Source organism: Empidonax traillii, unplaced genomic scaffold, assembly GCF_003031625.1.
Source record: "Empidonax traillii isolate 1590-97213 ecotype Southwest subspecies unplaced genomic scaffold, ASM303162v1 scaffold1347:size381947, whole genome shotgun sequence".
NCBI lineage: Eukaryota > Metazoa > Chordata > Aves > Passeriformes > Tyrannidae > Empidonax > Empidonax traillii.
In genome coordinates this window covers 328,992-342,688 of record NW_020956540.1, presented here as the reverse complement: position 1 = coordinate 342,688, position 13,697 = coordinate 328,992, and the positions used below count along the sequence as shown (strand labels likewise).

The 13,697-nt window shown below is 40.5% G+C and overlaps 1 protein-coding gene across 1 annotated transcript in view; it reads left to right on the top strand.

Moving 5' to 3' along the window:
- The window catches only part of STARD13 (StAR related lipid transfer domain containing 13), a 117,197-nt gene that overhangs the window by 26,668 nt on the left and 76,832 nt on the right, over window positions 1-13,697 (top strand). The window lies entirely within an intron of this gene.

Genomic DNA, 13,697 nt, shown 5'->3' with positions numbered 1-13,697 from the left:
AACTGCCAAGCTTGGAGCTCAGGACAGGTGCTGGCTGATGTTGCTGTTGTCAATGTCTTGGGTCTAGATTTCATATCAAAGAATGAGTCATTGCATCCTTCTCCTTCAGATAGAAAATCTAGAGGCATTGGCAAAGGCGAGAGCCAAGCACTCTTTCCCTGGTATTTCTGAGTGATGAATATGTTAGAATTTCATTTGGAAGAATATTTAGAAAAATCACTTTCAGTCCTGCAGAAAATGAAACTGAATTTCTACATCTCCTGCGTGTGACAAGTAGTGTGAGCACATACCTTCCCAGCTGCTCAACAACCCCAGAGCAAATAGAAGAATGTGAAAAATAATCACATTGTTCATGAGCCATGGAAGTAACAAAAGCTGACAGAATGTGGAAGCAGAGGTGGCCTTACTGAAGACCAGAAAATCTATCTTTTTTTTCTATTTTCTAACTTGAAAATATTTTTTATTTATAAAATAACAAGAATGACATACTTATTCCCACAGGATGGATGTGTACATCCCCTCATGCTTGGCAAACATAAATGTATTAGAGTTTAACTTCCATTGGCTTCTGTAGTGCATGTGCTGTTGTGAAAAAATGGAATACAACAGGAAGTCAAGGCATAAAATATGAATTGAGGCTTTATGAAGGCATTGTTAAAATCTTGCCATCTGTGAAGAGATGAGGTTTAATATTTCTTCCATCTGCATTTCAATGAACTTGTACTGATGTAAATCTGATTAAATCAAAGGGGTAGTCACTTCCAATTATTTTTATTAATGACTACAGCTATAATCACTGTAAACATAGAGTTTCTGACACCTAATAGAAAGATTTGACCTCATAAAACTTAAACCCATTAGTTCATTTAGCCTGGCCTCCTGTCTATCTAACGCCTTGTGCTGAAAACAGAATTTGGTTGTTTGGCTTAAATTCCTTCCTGGAAACCCACCCTGTATTATGTAGGAGACAAAATTTTTTTAAAAAATATAATGTATTAAAACCATACACTTAACTTTTAATTTGAATGTGTCTGTCCTCCCATTCCAGACATTCTTTTTGTGCTCCATTTCTGGAATGAAGAGATCTTCACTGTCAGGTACCACTGCACTCTGATAAAACTATTTATCAAAAATTTTTTTTTTTAATAATTGACATTACTGCTGCTCACTGTGCTCTTACTTTATCCAATACTTAGCAGTTCCTGTAGCTGTTTTTTGAAACCCCTCATTTTTTTAAAAAAAGGATGTCAAAGCCGTTCCCAGCATTCTTCCCTATTTATTATTTCGCTGACATATCCCTAGAGATCAAATTACACAGTTATATTTGCACAACTATTTCGTCATGATTGCAGCATCTTTTCAAAGGATGCAGTCACTCACCTGAAGAAGGAATGAGCTTTACTTCCTAAGGGCAGGAGCACTTTGGCTGTATCTGCAGTGACGAGGGGCACGTGAAAAAGTGTGGCGAAGTTGCTGATTGTGGGGAGGAAAAACGAATTCTAAGGAAAGCTTGAAAATCCCTTTGCAATTGTCATGGGGCAGTATTCTGGCTTTTGAGGTTGGCAGTTCAGCAGTGTTGAAACAGAGGAGCAGGAAGCACAAGGGTATTTGGGTGGGAAGTGAATAGCATGTGCCTCCTATTTGCTGGGATGGTAACTTGTTGGGATTATTGCTTACAGTATGGATACACAGGGATACTGCTCTGATACTGTTTCTGTCGTATTTTTAGTATGTTTCTACTAAGTTCCATGGAAAAAGATGGTACATTGTAAATTGAAATCTATTTCACATACATTCCAGTCAGAGTCAGCCTCTTGAAAATCCATTTAAAGAGCAAATCATGGGCCTCTGAAAAGAGAGGCAGGAAAATCTTAAAAGCATGAAATTCAGTGATTTGGAATAAAGGAAGCTTAAAACAGACAACATCTGTTGTTTTCAATCCCATGGGATTTTCTGCCTTTTTTTTTTTTTTTTTCCAAATCCCAGCCCTTAATGAAGAGCAATGTCAGATTTAGAAAGAAAAAGAATTGTTTATACAAAATTAGAAATGTGTCTGGAAATCTGAAATCCTTGAGTATGTAAGTCAGCATCTGCTCCAGATCTGTCTTTGCTAATGGAGAGAGGTCCAAGTATTGTGTCGTCACAACAGTTTACAAGTGCTACCTTATATTTAATCAATCGACCATGGGATGAGTACTTGCTGGAGGAAAAAGATTTAAATTTAAGTTTTAATGGCCAGCTGCAGAATTGGACCCAAAGGCTAAGTGGAATCACCATGGTATATACAATAGCATAGGCTACTAAAATGGTTGTGGGATCACATAATTTCAGGGAAATGCAAAATTTTTCCAAGAATAACCAGGGTTATTAAGATACTGCTAGAAATAGTCTTTTATAGTCAACAGGTTTTTTTAATACTAAATTTCAACATACTAACTAGATGCATATGTAAATCACATTCTGTCAAAATAACTTCTGGTATAAACTTTGTTTTCTTAAGGTTTTGGAAAACTTTAAAGCAGTTCTGAAGTAGCAAGTCTTAACAGTGTCATAGCTGGCACTGCAGAATTCTTCAAGTATCCTGTGGTTTCTACCTGTAGCAGTAGAAAAGGAAGTGTAAAGGAAAGAAATCTGAAAATGGCTACACACTTTCTGTTGCTGCAGGTCTAGGAATATCCATTTGCCAGTATAATCTCACCACATGCATTGACATATTTTTGTACATTGTGCTACGAAGTCCGACAAGGAAATTGCCAAATCATATCACAATCTGTAAACAAACTGACCTGCTATGCAGTTTTCTGACTTAAGAGGAGAATGGAGTTGGTTGTGGAGTTGGTTGTGCCAAGTAAACATGAGCTTTTTTACCATAAGACTATCCCAAAAATTTAAATTCTGTCCTGCTTGTGAGTGAAAATTCATGCACCTTCAACTCTCTGAGGGAAAACAAGGAAAAATCTTTGGATGCTGTTAGCAGTCAATCTTGACTGGAAGGATTTGTCTTAAATTATCACTATTCCTTGGTCAACAAGATCAGGAGTGCCACCTCTTCTGAAAATCCAATTACATTTTTTTTTTTAACAATCACATATGTCTTGCTTATGTCATTTGTTGCTCTTGCAATCTTTCCACTGGTCTTCAGGGCTCTTCTTCAGTCCAGTGAAAGTTCTCTTCTTGCTAAAGGCGTTGGCAAACCTGGCACGTGTTGACTCTCCCTGCCAGTTGCCTTTGACTGCCACACAAAGTTCAAGCACTTGTTTATCCACTTGCAAAGGCCTGTAAACGGCAGGTCATGTTAACCTTAAGGAGCCTTCACTGTTTGCTTTCCAGAGTTACATAGCTGGGCTGCTGAAACTTGACATCCCCAGGAAAAAGATTTTGAAGGATAACTACATGTTCCTCTCAGGGCTGGTCAAGCCATTGTAGTTCACTTCCTGGGCACATGCAGAAAGAGCCATGCACAGAGCTCTTTGCTAATAGCCTCTCTCTTTCCCCCAGTAATTATAGTCCTATTTGCTTAGCCAAATGAAGAGCTGACAGGCTGAAATGGAGACTGAAGGGCACATAGTGCTAGACAGGTCTTTCCTTTTTCACGTATATACTGTTACATGTCTATAGCAATAATAATTCTAATTTGTCCTTGTACTGCACTGAGGAGTGCTTTCAAGATATGCATCTCTCTTAAGCTCCTTTGCAGAGTTTTTGCAAGGAGCATGTGTATGGAAAGAATTCAAAAGCTCTGGAGTGCATCACAGATACATTTGTTAAAGCCTGTACAGCATTTCTTTGTTGATGGACTATAAAGTAATGAAAAACTTAGACATATAACTTCAACTTTGATTTCTATTCTTATTAGTGCTGCTACCACATCTCTGATACAGCTAAATTGTATTGGTACAAGGAAGCATTAGCTACCTTTATTAATAATGCTGATACAGTTATTTTATTAAGGTCCTTATTATTTTTGCTTATCTTTGACTGCTCTTAGAGTTTTGTATACAAGTAAAAAGAAGGGACATTAACTCTGTGGTAAAGCCACTGCATCAGTTTAATATTGACAGCTTTATCTGGACTTAAGCTACTGGATATAGGATCCAAACCTGAGCTGACTTCTGACAGTGAGCATGTAGGTGGTGGTTTTGTGGTTTTTTTTGTTGTTGTTGTTGTTGATTGTTGTTGTTGTTTTGTGTGTTTTTTTGTTTGTTGTGAATTTGGTGCTGTTTCAATGTTTGCAGTAGCCTTGTAAGCCTAGATGGTTTAAGGTTCATTCACTGTGTGAGCTGACCATCTGCTCTCAGTAATGCAAATTTGCTTCCAGTATTAATGAACTGTTCCTGTGTTCTTGCATTTCTCTAAAATGCCTCAAGCAACTGTTCCTTCCTCACATGGAAAAATCACAGCAGCTGTGGGATTCACAAGGACTTCAGTGCTTGTCTCTTGCTACACTTCTGGCAGAAAACGGCAAAGTGCAAATAACTTTTGTAACTGCCTAATAACTACAAACCCATTAAGTGTAACTTCTGTGACACCAGAAAAAAAAATACTTGCTTTAAAAGAGCCCTAATGGGATTAGAGAGTGTGTGACCACCTGGGGTTGTTCTCAGGGCTGCCTAACTGGAACATGTCAGAGATAAGGACCCAGCTTTTCATTGAGCTTTGGCCAGAGGGATACATGACACCCAGTGGGGCTGAAAGTGTGAGGTGGGGATGTGCTTCCCCATCTTCAGACACTCCCCTCCCTCCCAGTCACCTTTGTAAGGTGGAAAAATGCTCACGCCACTTCCCACGTTTTTCTTTTGCTAACAAACCAACAGAATTCTGTTTTCGTAACAAAAAAAAATGTCGTCTTCATGAATACAGCCAAATCTGTCTTAAATTTATTTGCCTTCCTTTGATAAAGGACCAGTCCCAGTAAGAGCTCGACACTGCTTAGCACACTGCTTCCCAGCACACTGGTTTGATGTGCGGGGTGCGCTACACCCTGCACAAACTGTGTGCTGTTCTCCCCCCACTCTGGAGCTGCAACCACAGCATGAGCATGGTGTGGGCATCCCTGCACGCTGCATGGGGACGAGCCAAGTGCCACAACTTGAGGGTCCCCGTCAGTCCATGGTGGAGGGCGGGCAGCCTCAGCCAACCAGGGCATCAACCGAAACACTGTCTCCTGCACTGAGGTACTTATCATCAACTACCACTAAATATCCTTATAAAATGCAGAAGCCAAAATCCTCTTCCACACTGAGCTGCCCAGCCATACATTTGGACACTAACTGCCTGATCACTAGCTTCTTGTAAAACAGCCATCAAAGGACAAAGTTTCACTCATATTTTGCATAATACCTTAATTCTTTTGAGGTATCTGACCTCCAACCAGAAGGTACTTAAATTCACAAACTCACAAAGTCTTAATAGAATGTTTCACCACAAGGTTGCCAAGTACTTGAGAGCAACACAAGAAAGAGGAATAAATATACATTTTCACTAAGGTCATTGGTTTTTATTGGGCTGCCCTGAATTTTTATATTAGGAATTGTGTGACATTTATGCTGTTTAATGATCAAGTGTGGAACATGACAGAGGTTGCAGAAGACACAAAAGTATTTAACTAATCCAGATGGCAGAACATAAAGGAACTTAAAGGGGGTATAATTAAGCTAGGTATATGGACAGCACAATGGCAGATGAAATTCAATATTGCAGAAAGCAGGGCAATCAATAACTGCAAAGAATAATCTGATTTACACTGACCCTTTGTAGTTTTCTAGATAACCTGTCACAAATTAAGCTTGCAAGAAGATATTTAGATGTGATTTCCAGCCCTGGGCTCTGTAGCAGCCATGTTCTGCACCTCCTGTGGAAGCCTGAGTTTAATGTCCTCCTTTAGAGCATAGCTCTGTGCAGGTCTTGTCTCCCAATTTTTATCTGTTTCCCTGCATCTCTCACAGAGGGGTGCAATATAATCTCTGAATAACCAGAGAACCTCAGTTTGGAGGAACTGCATATTCCAGACTGGTGGAACTGCATATTGCTTCTTTTGGTTAAGCTATCCCTATGGGTTTTTCAGCATACTGAGGAATACCCTCCGGTTTCTTCCCCACACACCGGCCTTCATAGTGGTTTTTCTGTGCCTGTATGCTTGTTGATGCAGCTCTCTAGTGAACTCTGCTCATTGGATCACCTTCACACTTGACATCCTTTCTGTTGACTAGTCCAGCTTGCCAGGCTCCAATGAGTGATGTTGAAAAGGAATAATTGATTTTAAAAGTGACCCACTGTGTTTGGCTACTCATTGTTTACCTTTGCCTTGCCACGGAGGAGTAGCTTCCCTCCAGCCAGCTACATTGTGTGCTCTTCCTTCTCATCATCTTCATCGTCCTTCTCCTCCATCTCCTGCTTGAGTTTCCAGGGTAGATGAGCAGAGCTGGCTACCCACAGCACATCCTACCGCTCCCACTGGCCTGTCAGGGCTGGGGTGCCTCACTGTACGAAGGTACTGTTAAGATTTCAATGTCAGAAGAAAAAACGTCCAATTTCTGGTGTTTCCCGTTCCTCCTCTCCTCTTAACTGGATTCTGACAGCAGGGGCCAGGGCAGGCATAAGGGCTTCACGGCCTCTAGCGGGCAGCGGCCAGAGTTGCAGGACTTTCCAGCCACTACTTAAATCCGTGGAAAACTTCATTTTTAAGAAATCAGAATATGCCTCCCCTGATTTCCTATGAAAACAAGGCTTATGCAAACACTCCGTGTACCCTGTCTCCACACCCCTGGCAGCTCTGGAGCCTGATTTCAGGTTGATGTGACAGACATGTAGAGATTTCACAATCTCTAGCATTTGTGTCAATAGGTGTGCCTGCATCAAGGAGAAACTTTTACATCAGTTTCTAACAGCAAGATTATTGCTGCACAACTTCACACAGCACAAGACACCAAAAATAATGGCATCGGAGAGAGATTTCTTGGATGGAAAAAGCTGCTTTGAAATCCCTTGTAAATCATGCTTGTTCATGTGCTCATAGAAGTCCTGAACCTTAATTTTGTTTGATAATTTGGTTATTGTAGACTTTATAAACACATCTCTTCCATGGCACTGTCAGACAGTCCTGCTGGGAAAGGAGAGGGGAGACTCTCCCGGTTCCTGATACTGCCCAGACCATCACAGCACACTGCCTACTTTGTCACTTATAAATGTAACTGGTGCTTGAAAGACCCAAATGTTGTATTTTCTTTCTGGGTTTAGCTTCCCTATTCAGACTGGTTTATAACAGCAGTCATTAAAATACAACAAATAAAAATGATGCTCACAGGCAGATTCTTCTTCAGAGTTCAGCGAAGTGATTTCCATATGTCAGTAAGAACAAAGGAATGAATTTAGATTATTTAAAATGAAGAAAAACTTTTCTGCAAAATGGTTGCACATATGATACCTTTTCTTCTCCTTGTTTTTGCTTGGCTGTATTAGTGACAAGAGAAAAGATATGACTGGACTGCATGCTCACTTTAGGTTAATCCAACAAAACAGGCAGTCCATCAAGTGAACAAAATGCAAGTGTATTGTCTCCTTCGTCACATCTCCCTTCTTGTAACATCTAATTTTTGTTTGACAACCTCTTTCTCAACTCACATATTGAATGCCTTGGTTTACTCAGGGCATCTGAAATTTTTGTTTAAACATAGTGAAACAGTTGTAGGTTGAAGCTGTAGGAAGATGATCTGTCAGTGTACCTGGAGTACTTAGGATCTGACTTTTCACTTTAGAAACACTCATTTCTCATGTGTTAGAAACACTTGAAATGACAAAATTACTTGTAGTGACTTTTCTGAGTTCATGCCACAAATGCCAAGCCTGCAAAGACTGAAAATGACTCACATGGAACCATTCAGCTTTGTCCTTGGATACAGAATATCTCACAGAGGTTTTTTTTCCCCCCTCTCATTTTTTCTAGAAGTGACTTTTGAAAACAAAACCACAGTGTGGCCTTTTTGTGCTAGGAAGTCTTTCTTGCTTTTGCCAAGAGAGTTAGAGGAGGACAAGGCCAAGTATGGCATCATATAGCTGTGGTGCACAGAAATATGTCCAACTGGGACCATCTTAGGAAGTAGTAGAGCGTTGTAAATTGATTCAGATATTGATATCTCTGACTCTTCTGAAAAATCCTTTCTCTCTCTTTCTTGGTACTAAGGTTCTTCAATTCTGAAACCCAGTAGTGGCCTCTGCCTTGGCTGCATTGGTTGTAAACAATAGTCTCACGTCTGGGTACCTTCCCAGCACTGACATATATAATATAGATCCTTAATCAAATCTCATTTTGCAGGAAATTACTTTGGGAGAATCCATCATTTTCTTTGCCCAAAGCTGCCTAATGTACTGCCAGTTTTTGCTTTTCTTTCATTTTTCCTCCCTTTGTAAATCATGCTAAAAGATACGGGGAACAATGGTAATAGAAATATGATTAGTAAAGATTTTTCTGCGTATGTCTATTGAAAGAAACAAATTTGTCAATAGCACAACTCACAAAAAAAAAAAAAAACAAACTAGTGCTTTGACTTTCTGAAAGGTCAGGGAAACAATGTTTCATTACTCAATCATGCTGAGTTTTGCTCAGAAAGAATCTTTACATGTTTAAAAATTAAATTTTATATCCTGAAATAGTCACAAGCCGGACTCATTTGCTTTCTCTTCAGCCAGTGGGAGGGTGGGAGAAACACACGCTGACAGGCACCAGTAACATAGAGAATTCATGCCCGTTCCCCTAAGTGCTTGTTCAAAGTAAACTTCTGATATCTTGATTACAGCTTGTTAAGTTCCAGAGCAGTTCCTCAGATGAGTTGTCAGTATGTAAGCATTTTTTTCTGCTGATGTTTGAGGCAGGGCTGTGCAGAAAAACTTTGTCTTTCCCTTCTGTGATAAGAAACACTGTTCTTTATTTTAACAAATCCCACCTTAAAATCTCTGGGAAATGCGTGATACTCTGCAAAAGGTGAAGTAAGCCTTCTAGCCCTGTTTGGAGTTGGTTTTGTTGCAGAAGGCTGGAAGTCTTACGCATATGAATGTGTTGTGAAAACTTCATGTTTTCACTAAAAGTGAAAGAGAAGGTTCTAGGACATTCGTTATTTCCCAAGCTCCAGTCTGCAGTAGTATAGCTAGTAAAAAACTTGTACCAGGATAGCTGATTGTGGAGAACTCTGCTTGTCTGTTTTCATGAGTATGGCTATGAATTTTTGCATGTAAATTTTAGACCTGAGTTGCCATAGGGTATATAAGGCCTGACACTCAACACACCTTCTGTGAAGAGGCTTTCAGATGCTGTAAATGTTCTGCCCATAGCTGAAAGAAAACATGCATGTAGATACTGCTCTTTATTTCTGATCCAGAGATGTATTTTGGTCAGACCTTAAGAAAATTAGTATTGGTAGCATGTCAACTTTGAGATGCCTTATATCCTACTGAATTATCTTGATATATTTGACATAGTCTCAGATCCTGCTTGCTCATAAACAAGGTGTTTGAGAATACAGCAGTCTTGTCAGATAAATTACCTGAAATAGTCACAGACCTGGCATTGAGATATGATGATGAAAAATCTATACTTAGGGCTGTGGAACAGCTGGTGCCTTAACTACAGCTACTGTGAGAGACAGAAGAAATGTCACCCTGGGCAGTGATCATACCTGATTTCAAAAACTTCAGCAGTCCAGCTAGAGCAAAATTTGGAAGGAGGCCCTTGAAGTTTTAGGCAGTACAGGATGTGTTCCTTGGTGTTTTACTATTCCCCAAGTCAGTGGTACTCTAGCATCTGGCTGGGTGTTTGTGTAACACTGTTTCCATATGTATTAGTGCTGAAAACCATTAAGTGTTCTACAGCTTTTTTACAAGAGGAGTAGTTACATCCTGTCGGCAGAAATTACTCCTGCTGTTTAATTTGGAAACCATATTCTTTTCTTCCAGTCTTGTGTTGTTACATATCAAAGAGTAGCTGCATTTTCTGTGCAGGGTAGTGGCACTTCTCTCTGACATGTCCATGGGGAATGATAGGGATGGTGGTGCTGTCCCTCAGGATGACATTTCAGGTTTGTCTGTGACAGTGTTAATTTTAAATGGTGCAGGCATATAGCTTAAGAAATCCAACTTTTATTCACAGCAACACAAATATCTTTTCTAGTTCTTGTTTCCCTGCAGGAGGGATGCTGGGCCAGCCCCTAGGTGCACTGGGTCTTGAGGCAAATGCTGATGCTGAACTTTTCTCTCTTGCTCTCTCCTTTTAAAGCCTTTTATATACAGAAGGAGACTAGCACCCCAGATGATTATTATCTGTTAATGGTGTTTTTAATTACTGATTTTCAGGGCACCCAATTAACTTTTTGCTGAAAACAAGATTTTTTTTTCCTCCCCCTAAGCAAGCCAGTGATTCATACTTTCATAAAAACTTTTTAAAAAGTTTGACTCATGCAGCCATTCCAAGAATTTTTATTTCTGAGCTCTTTCAAGCATTTGAACAATGAAATGAAATACCATGCCTCTGTCATGCACAAACTGAGCCTCACATTAAACAGGGCTCCTGTCACTGAAAGTGCAGCAAGTGCCATTTTCAGGGCCCTTGAGATGCCTTATCACACAGCATCCCCTTGGGGAGAGTGCATGGCCTTGCTCTCCCAGGTCCCAGCCTGCACGAGCAGAGAGTGAGGAGGAATCATAGAATCACAGAATCATGAATCGACCTTGGCACTGCTGGTCCCTGAAACGGGAAAAATATTGGGGAACAGAGCTTGCTGACGAGTGATGGGAATTGGGATGGAATTTATCACCCAGTTTGATCAAGACAAAGGGAACTGCTTTGGGCTGGGTTCTGGGAGCCCCTGCTTTGCAGCGAGCCAAGCAGGTAGATCAGTGGTCGTTCAGTCGCGTGATGAGTAAAGCAGAGAGGCACTGCTTGACTTTCATAAGTGAGACTCAAGCCATAGAGTTTGAAGTTGAAAAACATTTATTTTGGCTATTAAAGGAACACATGTGACACAGAGATATGCCATGTAAACTCCAGAGATTTTCCAGCAGGAGAAAGACTAAATGAGTACCAAGTATAATTGAGAGAGGTTTTTCTGAAAAATAAGTTAGGTAATGCATATTTCGGTCCTTCAAAGAATGTGTTTCATATTAAAATACGAAAGTGTATGGCTTTCTCATCAGATGGAGACAGTACAACTGTCCTACTTTAATGTAACAACCGCAATAGTAAATTAATGACAAATAGTTCAGGATCCATTTGGGAAATGGCAATCAGAGGTAAGAGCATCTACTACATAAAAACTGTCCAGGAGAAAAATCCCCACTCAACATATTATCATTTCAATTTTCTGCTTTAGATGGGAAGTTTTCAAATTGCTTTTTTATTTTGATTTTACCTTGAATACCCATTTTGATGCAGAATTTCAAAGAGTAATAACCCAGTATTATTTTTCCTTTCCCCTTGTCTTTTTGCTGAAAGTGATGCAGCACTTTATATTCTCTCATCTCTGTAGCTTCTCATATTCCATAACCTTTCGGAGAAAATATGAGTGTATTTGTAGGGGAAACCTGAAAACAGATACTGGTTCTGTTCCTGGTAGCACAAAATAAAACCTTTGCTTCGAGTTCTCTTCCATAATCTGCCAGGGTTAGCACAGGACATGCAATAATAAAGTGGGATGAAGGGAAAGGGGCAAGTGTTAGGGCACTGGCTCTGTGTACCCTTCCTCTGCAGGCAGCTCAGTCTGCGGTTGTACAGCGGTTGTTGATGGCATGGTGGCGTGATTAGGGGACAGCAGCAGGAAATGATGGCATAGTCCGGGAGATTGGCAGTTGGGAGTGACAGAGGAGATCAATGACTTGAATGTGTTTGCAGACTGGAGAATAATTGCTCCTGAAATGTGGCCTGGCAATGCAGCCAGACGATGAGCTCCATCTGGCAATGTATTTCCACAGGAGAGGTGAGTACATGGCCCGGGGGGTGCATCAGTGATGCTGCACTCGGTTGTCATTCCCCGTAATCCAACCCCCTTTCAATTGGTGACAGTGGATTCAAAAAAGCTGTTAGAGGGGAAATGGTTTGTTTTATCAAAGAAGACTGAAACAGGGCTGTGCTAAAGACTGAAATCTCCAGGATCCTGAAATCTCCAGGCTGATCTCATTGCCTTCAATGGGTTGGTGAAAACTAATAAGGCAAAAAAAGTCTTTGAGCTGGAGGACTGCGTAGCTCATCTGTGGGGAAGTTTCAGCTGAAAATGGGTGTCAGAACTATCAGAGAAGGAAGGCTGCAGAATAGTGGTGGGGTGGCAAACATGAATGCTCATCTTCATAGATAAGCATCTTCATTGTGTTCATCCTTCCATCAGTGTCCTCATACCTGTTTTTTCTTCTCAAGGAGCTTGAGACATTTCCAAATCTATCTAGTGTCTTACGAATTCTGTCTTAGCAAAACAAAATCTGACATTAAGAAAAAGTAGTATGTTCTTGAATATCCTAAGGTTTTAAGATGCAAAATGCAAGGTTTTTAATAATTCTGTTTACCACATTTTAAGCAAACACACTGCAGTCAGAGTGCTTTAAACTATTAAAACTTTTCCCTGGATAGCTTCATAGTAGAAGGCTTGACATATTAAATATATTCAACTCCCCAAAAAAGTCCAGGGCCAAGCAGTCAAAGCTATCCTGGTTGCATGGAGAAGTCTGAGCTCTTCTAATTGCAATTCATTGGAGGAAAATGGCAACTCATTTATTCCTCCTCCTTTCCCACCCAGTGTGGTAATGGGAAGCTGAAACTATTTGTGGACTTGGTGTTTCAGTAAGGTCAGAAAACCAAAGGAGCTGTTGGACTTGAGACTTCCTACGTTTTTTTCCAGCATTAATTACCCCAGGACTGAGATTTTATGATCCAGCCTTCTTAAGAACCAGGCAAGACAGACTTTGACCAGAGTTTCACATGGTGCTCTGCAGCTGCTGCCTCTGCTATACTTTCATCACAGGGTCTGTAAGCACAGAAAGTTCTTGGATGGAGTCCCAGCACCTTGCAAAGCAGCTCTTTACATCGAGGTGAAAGGCATTTCTCTAAGAGAAGTTTACCCACCAAAATATTTGTTCATGTTCCTTCTGTTGATGCCCTAAGTGTCAGAGGAGGAAGAGGCTACAGAATGGTCAGAAAGCCCATATGAAGATTTGTGTCACATCCTGAGCTCATCCCCAGCGGAGTGTTTTTGCTTGTTGAGTTTCTGGGGTTCATTGTTCTTAGGGATCATCCTACCAAGTGAATAAATCTGTAGGTCTCTGAATCTCAGTTTATAGGGCATTTTCTAATCTCTTTTTAAATGTTAATAGAACTAATTATCGATCTGACCTGTGGAGCCACAGTTTAGGAAGAAGCCTTTGATTTTTTTTTTATGGCTTCCAGTTTCAGCAGATCTCACAAGTGTCTCCAGGTGAGGGGAAAGTGAGAGCTGCATTACCTGACAGGAGGAACTAGCCTGCTGTCCCTCATTCTTGGGAAAACACCTGTACTACCAAACAAGGAAAGGTCAGGGACCCCACAGCCAAGAACATAGACTGACTCATGTTCACACACTGCTTAGGAAGAACTTGGTAGAAGCGGTCCAAAATAGGAATCAGTGGTGCAGGAATCTGTCCCCCAGATTCCATGGCCACCTTTTTTTCAGCCATACTGGGCTACTATA